Source organism: Loxodonta africana, chromosome 1 (genome assembly GCF_030014295.1).
Source record: "Loxodonta africana isolate mLoxAfr1 chromosome 1, mLoxAfr1.hap2, whole genome shotgun sequence".
NCBI classification, from domain to species: domain Eukaryota; kingdom Metazoa; phylum Chordata; class Mammalia; order Proboscidea; family Elephantidae; genus Loxodonta; species Loxodonta africana.
In genome coordinates this window covers 187,609,137-187,625,575 of record NC_087342.1, presented here as the reverse complement: position 1 = coordinate 187,625,575, position 16,439 = coordinate 187,609,137, and positions in this window count along the sequence as shown.

Sequence of the window (16,439 nt, the reverse complement as noted above, 5' to 3'; positions counted from 1 at the left end):
ACTCTAAAATTTCCTGTATACAGATCCAATGCCTTAGTAATAAGCAGTTAAATGTTAAGTGGAAATTCAATTGAAGACCATTTTGTCTTGTTCCATTATAACAGAACCACAACATACCACACTTGGTGAGGTTTGACTTCCCATATAATTTTCCACCCAACAGTGTAATTTCTTTATAATTTCCTTCTTTTCTGAGCCAGTCTCTTTATTAACACAATGTCTATTTGGCAGTAATATGTTTGTCCTTTTGAAAATGTGGAAAAACTCCACCATGTATATTATGTATGGTTAATGGCTGATGAGTCTGCAGTTTTGTTCTTTGAATCACCAATTTGTCCAACTAAGAGACCTTAGCAGATGTGGAAAAACACAGTAGGTGATGAAGGATCCGCAGCTAGAAAAAGGAAAAAATATCAAAGTCAAGGACAATAGGTGACAATCACCTAAATTTCTCATGGTGATGATTTACTACATCCGTAAGTTCTGCACTCTTCAATTTTTTTCCTTTTTTGTTAAAGGCTTGTGGAAGAAACAGGACATAATATGCCAGAATAAAAATTAGATGAAACAGAAAATGTGATGAACTCATTCATTTTGTACACGAAATAGCAAAGGAAGATGAATCTTCTCATCTTTCCAAGTGCTATCCCCCATTATTTTCTCTCAGAATTTTTTTCAAGGAAATCTAGAATTCTTTGCTTAGTTTATAGTTAAGAGAGCTACAGTTAAAGGTCTGGATAGTTACTGAGAATCATCAATGTCAAGAAGATTTGAAGACTCAAAATTGTAGATAGTAAACAATGAGTTGATATGAGAAAGGATTTGAAAACTAGAAGGTTTGCACAAATGTAAATTATTGTATCTTCATTCTGTTACTCATGCAAATAATAAGTATATCTCTACTTGAATGCTATGCTTAATCTTTATTTTTGTTTTTAAGGCTTTACATTTAAATGAATTTCTAAGGTGTTCAGTCTTCGTACTTCACACTCAATATATATTTTGACTGTAACTATGCTTATTCCTTAACTGATCCCATGCTTGAATCTGCATTATATTCACCCAGGCACAAGTGAAGGGAAAATAGGGGTAAGGGATACTTTTTCCGGATGGGTAGCTGGTTTTTATACTACCTTGAACATGCATATTAGTTTCCTGCAATTTAATCATTACTACATAGCTCATTAAACATTGACTCAATAACCAAAATCTGACTTAGTTCTTCCCAAAGTAGAATGTGTTTTTGAAATATTTGAATCCTTCAGATCGAATCACATGTGAATAAAAATAGTAAAAAAAAAAAATTGGGTAGCAATGACACAGGTGGTATAGACATGCTTTGCATTTGGCTTTGGATGATGTTTGTACTTAGAGTTGAACAAAATCAAAATTGATATTCTAAGAACTAAAATTGTTGTTATTGTTGTGTGCTGCTGAGTAGATTCTGACTCATAGTGACTATAGGACAGAATAGAAATGCCCCATAGGGTTTCCTAGATTGTAATATTTATGGGAGTAGATTGCCAAGTCTTTTTCCTGTGGAACGGCTAGGTGGGTACTTCCTACAAAATAATGAGTAAGGTAGAGAAGCAGCTTAATTGCCTATTCAGTATCCTATTATTTGCTATTTTATGCTTATGGCTCAAATTAGTTGCCTCTATCAACTTAATGGAGACCTGGTTGTGCAGTGGTTAAGCATTCAGCTGCTAACCAAAAGGTCGGCAGTTCAAATCTACCAGCTGCTCCTTGGAAACCCTATGAGACAGTTCTATTTTGTCCTATAGGGCTGCTATGAGTTGGAATTAACTCGACGGCAATGGGTTTGGTTGGTTGATTTATCACCTTAATATAATTAAGTATTGGCTATTTGCTTTCTCACATTATTCTCATGTTATTGTATCATATCATATATTTTATTTATTTTAAAAAATTATTTCTTTAGGACTGGAGAAATAAGTGAATAAATGAGGGATTTCCGATTTTTAAAAGATTTAGCTTAGCAACTGAATTGCTGGATCAATGTAGAAAAAGTAAAGAAATAATATAATGTCAATAAGAATCATTATGAACAGAAGAGGTGATCATCTAGCAAAAAAAAACCTAGAATGTGTCATTAAGAGACCTGGCTGGATTCATTCATGGATTTAGAATGAATTATCTATTTATTCTATGTCCAATTACTCAGCATCTCTCAGGACTTGGTTTCCTCATCTGCAAAATGTGGCTTAGAACTTCTACCATTTCAAATGCTTGCAAAAGTAGGTGGGCATAAACTATAGTACAATAACAACCACAGTAACAAAATAACCTTTTCCTTAGGTGCTTACTGGGTCATTGTATGAATCAATTTGGGCTATAGAGCTTTGAAACTGTACAGCACTAAACAAACGCTACTTTTAGTAAAAAAATTTTTTTTTACTAGGGAATGCTGCAAGTGCTTTTTTTTTTTTTTTAACTGATTTGAAGGTGTGAAGACACCACTGGACTATGAGTTTGGATTTTAAGCTCTAGTGAAGAGAGTTATGACTATAAAACTTGTTGAAGAAATATGAGGAGGATGTGGTGAGATAATAAGGGCTTGTTTAAGTAAGGTGGAGTTGTGTATAACTGGACACCCTTTTGCATGACTGGTCTTAGATTTGTAACATTACAGGCTCCATTATATCTGCCTGGAGACATAACGTGTCTATTTCGATGCTCAGCTCCTGTTGCAGATCTACTTACGCAAATGCCCTAAGGAGGAAGTGGGCAGGAGTAACCCTGGCAGAGAAGAGACTCCTCTGCAATGTTTATGACGAAGAGAGGCATCAGTGGTAGTGGTCTGGTAGTGACGGCACTGGTTTTGTCAGCTTTGATCTTCAAGAACTGATGGAGTGCAGCCTCGGTCTACAGTACTGCCTGGTGCAGTTCCAGTGCTGGTGTGATTTAGGAGCCTTTAGACAGGTCATGAAAGGAGCCCTGGTGGTGCAACAGTTAAGTGCTCGGCAGCTAACAGAAAGGTTGGCAATTTGAACTCACCCAGCGGCTTGAGGAGTCAGGAAAAAAAAAAAAAAAACAGAGTAAGACCTGGCAAATCTGCTTCTGTAAGGATTACAGCAAGAAAACCCTCTGGGGCACTTTCTACTCTATCACATGGCATTGCTATGAGTCAAAAATTGACTCAATGGCATCTAACAACAGTAACAGCAAAGGTCATGTTGTCATCTTAGAAATGATCACAGCAACAATGAGGACAGTTCTGAGGCAGTTTTATTCTGATAGATTGATCAAAAAGATGTCCTGTCTCTGCTCATGTTTTGTGTATCGCTCATTTCTGGAAAGGACTTGGTTAAAAAGAAAAAGCTCAGAAAGTGAAGTGTTTAGGGTATGCTATTTCCAGGGACTCACTTGTTTCTCTTGAACCTGCCATCTCTAGAATCACTTAGGTAACTTATTCAGCTATAAAGATTTATGGCATCAGTACAATTTCTTGAATTAAGAGAATTCTAGGACTTCTTCTGGTGGGGGGAGGTAGGGAGGCACCAGAGGACACTTGTTTCAACACTGTTAACAACAATCCATGGAGAAGTATGTTCAGGATTCAACTGAGATTGAGGACTCAAGGGCAACTTTTGATATATACTCTTAATTTCCCAAACTCAAATAATACCAGTATAAACCTGTACCTTAAAAATTACAATCTGCTTATATAAACATGATTTAGCTTTATTAACCTTTTATTTGCAAAGTTCGTATGTTATAACCCAAATGACAGATGAAGAAACTGGGAGACCCAGAGGTAAATGTCATAGCTAAGGCCACAAAACTAAGGAATGTTAGAGCCAATATCAGAACTGTGGATTCTTGACTTCTAAGGTGCTGTGGTTTCTGCCACAGTGTCAGTGGTGGTTTGGACATGGGATGATAAAGTAATGAATATGGATAAAAATTTTAAAGGCCTATGCCAATTTTTTCTATTTCATATCCATGACTTTCTACCAGAAGAACACTGAAGCAAGGAAACTTTCCCCCTCAGTGGAAATTAGAGGAGGAAGCCACTTGAATCACATCTGAAATATTCAACCCAATCCAAGCAACTTTCAAGAGCCGACATGTAACCACAGCTTTGAGACAACAAGTCCAAATAAGTTATGATATCTATTAAATATCCCATTGAAATGACATTGGGATCTAGTCCTTTGCCTATTTAAATCCAAAGTTGCCAAACGTAATTGGCAATGTGTCCAAAGGACCCATTGATCACCTTGGGCCTGAATTCAGGAAAGCGTGAAAGCAGATCTGTGTGTTGGTACAATTACGCCTATTCTCTAATCAGATCCTCAAATGGAAAAATATATTTTATGTGGTCTCAATTTGCCTACTTTCTGGTAAAGTGGCAACAAATAGTAAATTACCCAGAACTTCCAAGGAGGACGTGGGAAAGGGGTTGATCATTACCTCTCTTAAAAAAATCGTGTTATAATTATGTAGGCAAATCCTATTAGGATAATATTACAAAGTTTGGATTAAAAAAACAACCAGAAGGGTTTCAATGTCCCAGAAGACACTTACATACTATTTTAGGAAATATTTAATGAAGTAAAATTATGACTTAATAGAAGAATGTGGACATCTTTAGAGAGGGTTGCAATGAGATTTGACACATGTATCCAAATACTGTATAGGTTTGCTGTGAGTTGGAATCAACTTGATGGCACACAACAAAATGATAACAAATGCTTTATATTTTTTTCTTTCCCCTTTTGCCTTCTTTTTTTTTTTTTTTAACGTATATATGTAGGTGCCTGTGGTGTAATTAATTACTTTTGTGTGTGGCCTTTCTAGCTATGGTCTTGTAACTCCCACCCAGGTGATTGGGCGTTACTGTGTGATAGGGTAGTTGTGGGCTATCAAGGAGATTAGTCAGTGTTACCTTGTAAGAGAGTCAGTTCCAGAGCAGAGGGGAGGATTCTAGCACCACCAAGAAAGAACAGCCAGAAGCAGAGAGTGCCTCCTTTGGACCCAGGATCCCTGTGCTGAGAAACTCCTGGAAGCAGGAGACCGAGAAAGAGAGCATGCTGTAACCCTGAAGATGATGAAAAGCAGTGGGAGGAAAGACCCAACAGCAGAGACCCATGGAAAGAGAAAGCTGAGTGCCTTTGGGCAGAGGTGGAGGACCAGGGAGAAGCTGCCTGTGAGCACAGCTGGGGAGAGGCCATCCTAATGGAAGCACTGTATCCTGAGTGTTCCTGAGCCTGAATTGTAAGTGTTACTCTCCTAGTAAACCCCATAATCTTGAGCGTGGTCTGTGAGTTCTGTGTGGCCATTGCAATGAATTATCGAACCCAGAAGAGAAGTAGAGAGTGCTGTGCAAGGGATGGTTGGTATCAGAATTAGTAAGGATGGCCGAAAGAGGAGGTGTGTCTGACCTCCACCTTATAGGAATCAGCCTTGGGCTGTTGATCTTGATTCTCTTTCCCCCTCCTGAAGTTGGAGGAGGTCAGACTCCACCCTCATGCCATTTTTTACAGTACCCTTTGAATATTTATTGATCATGTTGTAGTATGAGTACAACAATCATATGGAAAGTTGATATTTGATAACTATTTATACAAAGTAATAAGTCATTTATCTAGTGTAGAAAATATTAAATGCCATAATTTTTACACAAATAATGCATGCCTTCTGCATTTATTTGCCAACCGTACCCTCCCCACTCAAGGTATATTCGTAAGTGCTGCTATGCAAATTTTTTTTTACATGTTGCTGTAAAAAAAATTGGCATAGCATCCTTACGAAAATGCTTCATCGGGGGAAGTTGTGGTTGGCAAACAAATATAGAAAGTGCATATTATTTGTGTAATATATGGTAATTTCACATAAATGAATTTTGATATAAATGATGGGCTTCTAGAAAATAGGGAATGTGATAGAAAGAATAGAAGTCAGATAGATAGGTCCAAAGTAGCCTCTGCTTCTTAGGCTAGTATCTGATAGATAGTAGACTCTCAATGCTACTAGAAGGAATGAATAAATAGATGGGGGTTATCTCTGGACCTTAAAATCAAAAAACCAAACCTGTTTCCATTGAGTCAGTTCTGACTCATAGAGACCCTATAGGAGAGTAGAGCTGCCCCCAAAAGTTTCTAAGGATCAGCTAGTGGATTTGAACTGCCAACCTTTTGGTTAGTGCCACTAGGGCTGTTATCTCTGGGCCGTGTTCTTATTGTTGTTAGGTGCCATTGAGTCATTTCTGACTCATAGTGACCCTACATACAACAGAAACACTGCTTGGTCCTGCGCCATCCTCATAATCATTACTCTTGAGCCCGTTGTTGCAGCCACTGTGTCAATCCATCTTGATGAGGGTCTTCCTCTGTTTTTATGACCCTCTACTTTACCAAGTATGATGTTCTTCTCCAGGGAATGGTCCTTCCTGATAACATGTCCAAAGTATGTGAGACAAAGTCTCACCATCCTTGCTTCTAAGGAGCATTTTGACTGTACTTTTTCCAAGACAGATTTTTTTGTTCTTGTAGCAATATGTGATGTATTCAATATTCTTCACCAACACCATAATTCAAAGGTGTCAATTCTTCTTCAGTCTTCCTTACTCATTGTCTAGTTTTCACATGCCTCAGCACACCTTAGATATCATTAAAGTGATATCTTTGCTTTTTAACACTTTAAAGAGACCTTTTGCAGCAGATTTGCCCAATGCAATGCATTGTTTGATTTCTTGACTGCTGCTTCCACAGGTGTTGATTGTGAATCCAAGTAAAATGAAATCCTTGGCAACTTCAATATTTTCTCCATTTATCATGATGTTGCTTATTGGTCCAGTTGTAATGATTTTTGTTTTCTTTATATTGAGGCATAATCTCTGGGCCTTAGTTTCTTCACACATAAAAGGAAGATAAAAATGCTTATGACCATGTTGTTTTTGAGAGGAAATTTATATATAGCTCCTATTAGAGTGCTTGGAATACAACAGCTGCTCAAAAATGGTACGTGTTAAGTAACATCGATTTCCTCTCTCACTTTCTGTTTCTTTTATTTTTTGATTATTTCTAAGTGGAAATCTTTCTCAAATAGCTTCCATATTTTTCTGCCTTCTTAAGTTATAAAGATCTGAAGTAATTTTGGTTAGATGACTAAGGGCATAGTACTAACATTTAATGATTCTTAACTATGTTCTAAAAATAATAGGCATTATTATTATCTTCTTCTTAAATTTGAGAAACCAAAGTCTAGATAGGAAAAACAACTTCCTAAAGTTGTCTAGTCATTAAGTGGAAGGATCCGGGGTTTAAATCTAAATATTTGAATTCTATAATTCCTGTGCTTAGCCATAATGCTTTACTGTTATGATTATAAATTTCAAGTCTTGTGCTTGAATACACAGAAACTCTTTGAAATTACTACTGCTTGTTTGTCATACACTAAATATTCTGCAAACCTCTGCTTTTAAAAGTTCAGGCCATAATTTTTGATAATATTTTGGTCTTATGCCTTATTCACCAGACCTTTAAGTCATTTCTCCCTTGGTAGTCCAGGTGATAATGCTGTCACTTCAGTGATCTATTATTCTGTGGGTCGGGAAATCATATAACCATATTTATAAGAATTCTGTATAAAACAAAAGTAAATATGCCTGACAAATTCTTCTCTTACTAAAAGATATAAATCTTAAGATGTAGGTTTCTCGGACAATGTTATTATTAACCCAACAAACACTTATGAAGTGCTAGGCATTCAGTGGCATATAAAAACTTTGAATACTCTTTCCCACAGTGGTTTCACCATTTTGCATTCCCACCAGCAATGGGTAAGGGTTCTGATTTCTCTGCATCCTCACCAACCTTTGTTGTTTTCTGTTTGTTTTGTTTGTAGTCTTAGCCATCCTAGTGGGAGTGAAATGGTATCTCATTTATGTTTTTATTTGTATCTCTCTGATGGCTAATGATGTGAGCATTTTTCCATGTGTTTGGTGGCCATTTGACTGTCCTCTTTGCCAATTTTATGAAACACTGTGGTACTTCCTCAAAAAACTAAAAATGGAACTACCATAACCAAACCCAGTGCCATCGAGCTGATTCTGGCTCGTAGCAACCCTATAGGACAGAGTAGAACTGCCCCATAGGGTTTCCAAGGAGCACCTGGCAGATTCGAACTGCTGACCATTGGGTTAGCAGCTGTAGCACTTAGCCACTACGCTACTAGGGTTTCCAGAACTACCGCATGACCCACAAATTCCACTCTTAGGTATATCCCAAAAGACAAGAGCAGAGACTCAAACAGAAACTTGTGTACCAGTGTTTATTGCAGCACTATTTATGATAGCCAAAAAGTGGAAACAACCTAAATGCCCATCAATAGATGAATGGATTAAAAAAAAATGTGGTACATACATACAATGGAATACTACTCAGCTGGTAAGAGAAATGAAATCTTGATACATGCTACAATATGGATGGAGCTGGAAGAGATTATGTTGAGTGAAATAAGTCAATCACAAAAGGACAAATATTGTATTACTTATATAAAAAGACAAGAAAAGATAATTGTGTAGAGAAAAAAGTTTATTAGTGGTTACCAGGGGTATGAGGGAGAGGGTAAGGGAGGATTAATAGTGATAGAAATATTACACTGATTAAGGGTAGGGTTGCAGAACCGATTATTGCAATTGTTGTCAATAAGTTGTATACCTGTAAAAAGTTGAATTGGCAAAAGTTATGTGATAGATATATTTACAACAATAACAAAAAAAAAAAAGGAAAGAGTAGATACTGAGGCTGATTATACACAACTAAAAACCTCATGGGATTTGGTTTCTTGGTTTGGAGATTTAGGGTCATGGTTTCATGGAACATCCCAGTTAATTGGTCTTATAATGTGTTTAGTGCTTCAATTCTCCCTCCTAGTTCAATGTGTAGTGCCTGGGCTCTTAAAAGCTTGCAAGCTGCCATCCAAGGCACAATTGGTCTCTATTCACCTGGAAAAATAGAGGAAGAAGGAGAGTCAAGAATAGGAGGAGAATATAGAATGTGTGGCTCATTGCCTCCATGAACAACTACCTCCTTTGTCACGAGACCAGAACTGGATGGTGCCTGGCTACCATTACTGAACGTTTTGATCAAAGATTCCATAGAAGAATCCTGCTCAAGAGGGGGAAAATAGAGAACAGAATTTCCAATTCTCATGGGCTCCAGACTTTCTGGAGCCGTGAAGGTTGGATGAACCCCTGAAACTATTTGCTCTGATATAAACTTTGAACTTTAAACCAAAAAATTCCCTAAAGTGTTCTTAAAACCAGGCAACAGTTCAACTTAACGTAAATAATGCCTGTCTTGAGCATTATGCTCTTTTAAGAACTATCTTTGTGGGATCGAAGTGAAAACAACAACTCAAAAGATTAGATAGTAACCTTAGGGGGCAATGAATTTATGTTAATGGGGAAGGAACAACTCAGAAAAGGAGGGTGAGAATGGTTACACAACTTGAAGAATATAATCAATGTCACATGAAGAAACTGTTGAATTGATGTATGTTTTGCTGTATATATTCCCAACAACAACAAAATAAATAAAATATGTTTAAAAAAAATGAGGAAGACTTATTTACTCCATAAAGCTTGCAATTAAGTCATACCAGGTAGAATGTTATAAATAGATTAAAAAAAAAATGCTACAAGATGGGTTGTATATATAGATTAGGGTATAGCCACTTTTGAGTGGAGAGACCCAAGCCATGATGTTTTCAATTGCCTCATGTACATATGAAAGCTGGACAATGAATAAGGAAGACCGAAGAAGAACTGATGCCTTTGAATTATGGTGTTGACGAAGAACTTTGAATATACTGTGGACAGCCAAAAGAATGAACAAATCTATCTTGGAAGAAGTACAGCTAGAATGCTCTTTAGAAGCAAGTATGTTAATACTTTGTCTCACATACTTTGGACATGTTATCAGGAGTGCTCAGTATCTGGAGAAGGACGTTGTGCTTGGTAAAGTAGAGGGTCAGTGAAAAAAGCGGAAGACCCTCAGTAAGATGGATTGACACAGTGGCTCCAAGAATGGGCTCAAACATAAAGCAACAATTGTGAAGGTGGTGCAGGACAGGGCAGTGTTTTATTCTGTTGTACATAGGATTGCTATGAGTCAGAACTAACTCAATGGCACCTAACAACAACAACATAGCCACTTTTGAGTGGAGAGGAGAGAACATGAAAAGTATTGTTAGCGATCTCTTAGAATAGAGTCAATATTAATAATTTTCCATGAGTTGAATAGAGAATGAGCATTTTTCCAAGACCTTAAAGAATGGATTTGGTGACATATTATCAAGAACAGATAATAAAGGATAAGGAATACATGGCCGAAAAAAAAAAAAAAAAAGAGGAAGAGCAGTAGGACAGTTTATGTTCTGAATAAATGTTGTCTGGATAAATATCAAATTTTCAGCTTGGAAAAGAGAGCTGAAAAGTTTCTGACTCTACCATTCTTTCTACTCAATACTTGTTCCAATTCAGGCTGTACTGAAAATTGACTAGTAGCTATTTTTTTAGTATTTACTAGCATGGCAAGTTGTATTTTCCAAAGATGGCTGCAATGACATCTCCCATCACACATGATCCTCGGCAAGGCGACAGTAGAACAAATTTTTGGAAATCAGAAAGTAGATGCAGATGAAAGGATAACTAAAACAGAACAAAAGAAACAAGAGTGAAGTGGAAATCAGGACCATTGATGGAACTGCTGTGCTGGACATGTCCCTCCCACCTGCACATTCCTATGTGCTGAATGACAAGAAGCCCCAGTTTACTCACATGCAAAATATACAGCAAAGGGCATAATCTAAAGCAATTGAATGAATTGTCTGAGGAAGAGCTGAGTTTGCATGAAGTGGATTTTGGTGGCCAGATAAACTCTGTTTATTTTGGGACCTTCTCTCCCACCTCTAGGCAGGCTTCTCATCCACATATTCCTGACCTTTAAAAAGCTTTGTTCAATGACTCACACCTCTGTCTGTCTTCCCTTAAAAAAAAAAAAAAAAAGGCATATAAATCCAGCAACAAAGGAAACCACACCAGCTTCCTTGAATCAGCAGCCTTTTCATTCATTCTGAAAAATAAAGCGACATGTGATATCATTAGGCATGCCAGGAGAATCAGCACCATAAAAGCGAAAGATCAAAATTAACAAAACAGCAAAACCCAGAGCCAGCAGAGACAATTCAGGGAAAAGAAAATTTAAAAAATTCTAATTTCTATTTTTCAGGAAATTCAAAAGGTATTGTACTCATATAACAAGAAGAAACCCAGTGCCGTCGAGTCGATTCCGACTCATAGCAACCCTATAGGACAGAGTAGAACTGCCCCATAGAGTTTCCTAGGAGCGCCTGGCAGATTCAGACTGCCGACCCTTTGGTTAGCAGCTGTACCACTTAACAAAAAAGGAATGATCAAAAAATGAGTTATTAGAGAAAAAGGAAAGGAGCTCTTGGAAATTAAACAAAAAGAAGAGTTGCCAAGATATAATTTGATAGAAGACCTATAAGATGAAATTGATAACATCTTCCAATGTATAGAAGGAAAACAAACAGAAAACAGCAAAAAGGAAGAGACAGAGAAAGAGAAGATTACTCCAAAAGGCCTAATATCTGAACTTCTCACTAGACAAGCAGCCCAGAAGGGGGCAGGGGTGGTGGGGGCGGCGGGGGGGGACTGAAAAATCAAAAAGGTGCGAGTGGTCAAAGAAAAAGATTCCCGAAGGTGAAGGGAAAAAAAGGTAGCCTTCTGACTAGAAAAGCTTGCCACGGCCTGGACGCGATACATGAAAATTATATCCTCACCAACTTTCCGTACCGTAATAAAGACAAGATTAAAAAAGTTTCCAGAAAGATGATAAAGAGGAAATAGAGGCAGAGAAGAAGGAGGAACCCTGTTTCCAATCTTTCGGGGAGGGGTGGAGGTGGGTGGAGGGCTAGAAAATGGGAGGCTGCTTCTAAAATTCTGAGGAGGGGAAATTTTTGAGTTTATGATTCTATATTCAAAATTGACATCTAAATGTGAGTGAAATGTTTTTTCATACAGGGATTGAGAAAGCTTACCATCTGTGCATTTTTTTACGGAGAAATTGTTTACGGAGATACTCTAGTAAAATGTAGGAGAAAACCATGAAAATGCAAGACCTGAGATCCAGGTAGGCATCTAACTCAGGAACCAGAGAAGGAAAATGTTAGAATGTAAATATGCAGACAATTTAGAAAAGAGCGAGTTTGGGTTGGAGCAGAGGACTGGTGGGCTCAGGGATAGTGAGACTTCAGGGGAAAAAAAAAGGAAAAAGAGGTTTTCTTGTAACACATTATAAGATTGAGTGGTTGGAAAATTTGAGAATATTTTGAAAACAGATTATCCTTTTACCTAGAGGAGAAAAAAGCAGAAACCCTAGGAGGAAAAAAAAAGCTACATGAACCTATAATGCAGCTAACTAGAGTCTGGCACAGAGTATTAGAAAAGAAAACAAAATAATACAATTGTTCTTTATTGATTCCTCTTTGAGTGGTACATGTTTCAGGACACTGAGCCTGTAAACAAGGAAGTATAATTCCAGCACACTGTTTGGTTTTTGCAATATAAACTATTTGATCCACATAATAATTAAAGCACTATATATAAGTGCTCAGCTTTTAAAAATAACCAACAGACAAATATGGGGACTACTTTTCACTCATTTTTATTTATTTTTCACTTATCTTTACACTGACAGTGTACATGCCACATGACAGAGCTCAGCATATTTTTATTGTACTTGGAGCAATGACATTATTTCAAAAAATGAAAGAAAAAAATTGATCAAAGCAGGGCATTTTTATTCAAACAATCTTTTTTAGCTGAGCCTATTTACTTATAACACATCTTAAAATAAAAGTGATCTTAAAGCACCAATCAGGCAGCATCACACCAAATTTAAAACATTGCAGTACTTTCTGGTTACATGTAGAATAAATTCTAAAACGTTTTACCATGGCTCACAAGGCCCTGTACATTTGGCTTCTTTTTAACTTTTATGTATTAGTTTATGTATTAGGTTACATAGGAAACCCTAGTGGTGTAGTGGTTAAGAGCTATGGCTGCTAACCAAGAGGTTGGCAGTTCAAATCTGCCAGGCACTCCTTGTAAACTCTATGGGGCAGTTCTACTCTGTCCTATAGGGTTGCTATGAGTCGGAATTGAATTGACAGCAGTGGGTTTGGTTTGGTTTATTAGGTTACATGCCACATTCTGAGTCTTCTCTACCTAAAGGAGGTTCCTTTATCACTTTATCACTCTATCCTCCACAGGCTCCATTTTTATTTATTTCAGTTCAATGTTTATTACATTCATTCTTTTCATCACAGATGCTACAATTCTGTATTTTGAAAAACTTAGGTTTGCTTTTCATTTTCCACTGTTCATATGTCAGGGACAATGTCTTGTTGACTTCTGTATTGATACCTCTTTGATCAGTCACTTGCAGTTATGTATTTGCTCACTGGGTGAATAGATGGCCTAGTCTCCCTGGGCTCTTGTGTGGTTTGGGGAGATGGGATGACATACTTACATGAAAACACTGAATGGGACTTCACTCAGTTATTGACTTTAATGTTTCTATGGGACTTAGCCCCCACATGTTCGTCAGTTTGTCCTACTGCAGGGGCTTGTGTGTTGCTGTGATGCTGGAAGCTCTGCCACTGGTATTCAAATACCAGCAGGGTCACCCGTGTTGGACAGGTTTCAGCTGAGCTTCCAGACTAAGACAGATTAGGAAGAAGGAACCAGCAATCAACTCCTGAAAATAATTAGCTAGTGAAAACCTTATGAATAGCAGAGGAATATTTTCTGGTAAAGTGACCAAAGATGAGCCCCTGAGGTTGAAAGGCACTCAAAATACGAACGGGAAAAAGTTGCGTCTTCAACGTAGTGTTGACCTTAATGACGTGGATGAAGTCAAGCTTTCATTCAGGACCTTCATTTGCTGAAGCGGCAGGACTCAAAATGAGAAGAAACAGCTGCAAACATCCGTTAATACTCAGAATGTAGAATGCATGAAATATGAACCTAGGAAAATTGGAAATCGTAAATAATGAGATGGAATGCATAAATAGCAATATTCTGGGCATTCATGAGCTGAAATGGTCTGATATTGGCCATTTTGAATCAGACAATCATGTGGTCTGCTATACCAGGAATGACAACTTGAAGAGGAATGGCATTACGTTCATCGTCAAAAAGAACATTTCAGGATCTATCCTGAAGTACCACACTGTCAGTGATAGGATAATATCCATACACCTACAAGGAAAACCAGTTAATATGACTATTATTCAAATTTACACACCAACCACTAAGGTCAAAGTTGAAGAAACTGAAGATTTTTACCAACATCTGCAGTCTGAAATTGATCGAACATGCCATCAGGATGCATTGATAGTTACTGGTGATTGGAACATGAAAGTTGGAAACAAAAAAGAAGAATCAGTAATTGGAAAATGATGGCTTTGGTGATAGAAACAGCGCCGGAGATTGCATAATAAAATTTTGTAAGACCAATGACTTCTTCATTGCAAATACTTTTTTCAACAACATAAACAGCAACTATACATGTGGACCTCACCAGATGGAATACACAGAAATCAAATTGATTACATCTGTGGAAAGAGACAATGGAAAAGCTGAATATCATCAGTTAGAACAAGGCCAGGAGCCTACTGCAGAACAGGCCATCAGTTGCTAATATGCAAGTTCAAGTTGAAACTGAAGAAAATTAGAACAAGTCTGTGAAAGCCAAAGTATGACCTTGAGTATATCCTACCTGAATTTAGAGACCATCTCAAAAATAGATTAGATGTGTTGACCTATTGATCAAAGACCAGACATGTTGTAGAATGACATCAAGGGCATCATACATGCAGAAAGCAAGAGGTCATTAAAAGGACAGGAAAGAAAGAAAAGACCAAAGTGGATGTCAGAAGAGACTCTGAAACTTGCTCTTGAACATAGACTAGCTAAAGGGAAAGGAAGAAATGAAGTAACGATGAAGTAGAAGAGCTGAACAGAAGATTTGGAAGGGTAACTTGGTAAGACAAAGTAAAATATTATAATGACATGTGCAAAGACTGGAGGTAGAAAACCAAAAGTGAAGAACACACTTGGCATTTCTCAAGCTGAAAGAACTGAAGAAAAATTCAAGCCTTTAGTTGCTATATTGAAGGATTCTTCAGGGAAAATATTAAATGATGCGGGAAGCATCAAAAGAAGATGGAAAGAATACACAGAGTCATTGTACCAAAAAGAATTGGTCGACATTCAGCTGTTTCAGGAGGTAGCATATGATCTGGAACCGATGGTACAGAAGGAAGAAGTCCAAGCTGCACTGAAGGCACTGGTGAAAAATCAGACTCCAGGAATTGACAGAATACCAATTGAGATGTTTCAACAAATGGATGCAGCACTGGAAGTGCTCACTTGGCTATGCCAAGAAATCTGGAAGACAGCTACCTGGCGAACCAACTGCAGGAGATTCATATTTTTATGCCTATTCCCAAGAAAGCCACCTGAAGGCGGAAATTATTGAACAATATCATTAATATCACACTCAAGTAAAATTTTGCTGAAGATCATTCAAAAGTGGCTGCAGCAGTATATTGACAGGAAACTGTCAGAAATTCCAGCTGGATTCAGAAGAGGACATGGAACAAGGGATATCATTGCTGATGTCAGATGAATTCTGGCTGAAGGCAGAGAATACCAGAAGGACGTTTATTGACTATGCAAAGGCAATCGACTGTGTGGATCATAACAAATTATGGATAACATTGTGAAGAATGAGGATTCCAGAACACTTAATTGTGCTCATGAGGAACCTGTACCTGGATCAAGAGGCAGCTGATTGAACAGAACAAGGGTATACTGTGTGGTTTAAAGTCAGGAAAGGCGTGTGTCAGCGTTGTATCCTTTCACCGTATGTATTCAGACTGTATGCTGAGCAAATAATCCAAGAAGCTGGACTATATGAAGAAGAACGGGGCACCAGGAATGGAGGAAAACTCATTAGCAACCTGAGTTATGCAGGTGACACAACTTTGCTTGCTGAAAGTGAAGAGGACTTGAAGCACTTACTGATGAAGATCAAAGACCACAGCCTTCAGTATGAATTACACTGCAATATAAAGGAAACAAAAATCCTCACAACTGGACCAGTAAGCAACATCACGATAAATGGAAAAAACACTGAAGTTGTCAAGGATTTCATTTTACTTGGATCCACAATCAGCACCCATGGAAGTAGCAGCCAACAAATCAAATGACATGTTGCGTTGGGCAAATCTGCTGTGAAAGACCTCTTTCAAGTGCTAAAAAGCAAAGATGTCACCTTGAAGACTAAGGTGAGCCTGACCAAAGCCGTGGCATTTCA